The sequence below is a fragment of the Penaeus monodon genome, chromosome 22 (genome assembly GCF_015228065.2).
Source record: "Penaeus monodon isolate SGIC_2016 chromosome 22, NSTDA_Pmon_1, whole genome shotgun sequence".
Taxonomy (NCBI): Eukaryota; Metazoa; Arthropoda; class Malacostraca; order Decapoda; family Penaeidae; genus Penaeus; species Penaeus monodon.
In genome coordinates, this window is record NC_051407.1 from 7,121,734 (window position 1) to 7,122,080 (window position 347).

The following is a 347-nucleotide window of genomic DNA, read 5'->3' on the forward strand; positions in this document are numbered from 1 at the left end:
CGGGTCACCAGAAAAACACTTGGCTTGTAATAATTATTCATTTCGACTTGAAATAATATTTGACATAAATAACTGTTTATGCAAAATCTTAAAAATTGAATCACAATAAACAAAATACATACTAAAGAACTTTAAAATGAAATATCTATTGAAATAATCGAAATGTATGTGCAAATTTATGCAAACTTTGATGAAAACAAAATTATATATGTAATATATCGACATTAAATCTTGATATCAATTATACATCCTCATACAATATCAAATTACATAGTAAATAATATTAATCATATGATTTTCAAAGAAATAAAATGTGTCAAAATATTAACTCAAATTACAAAGGAAAA